This window comes from Penaeus monodon, chromosome 20 (genome assembly GCF_015228065.2).
Source record: "Penaeus monodon isolate SGIC_2016 chromosome 20, NSTDA_Pmon_1, whole genome shotgun sequence".
NCBI lineage: Eukaryota > Metazoa > Arthropoda > Malacostraca > Decapoda > Penaeidae > Penaeus > Penaeus monodon.
The window spans coordinates 33,912,013-33,912,282 of record NC_051405.1 but is presented as its reverse complement, the minus strand read 5'-3'; positions in this window follow the sequence as shown (position 1 = coordinate 33,912,282).

The window sequence follows — 270 nt, the reverse complement described above, 5'->3', positions numbered from 1 at the left end:
GCCAGTTCCGGCAGCTTTCGAAATCTGAACATCACGACGAGGAAAATCAGTTCAATATATTAGAAGTGAAATATGTATGTATGTGCAGACAGTGTTATGGTGGACGTGTTTGTTATTATTAACATTGTCATTATTGTTTTTAGAATATAGATACTCACGCTTGATGTGAAAATTACCTCGTTAAGATACGTTTCGCTCGGTACGATTGTCATGAGTGTGTGTGTTGTCTTGTTTCGAGCGTCTGTGTTTATGCGATTTTCGACGAGACAG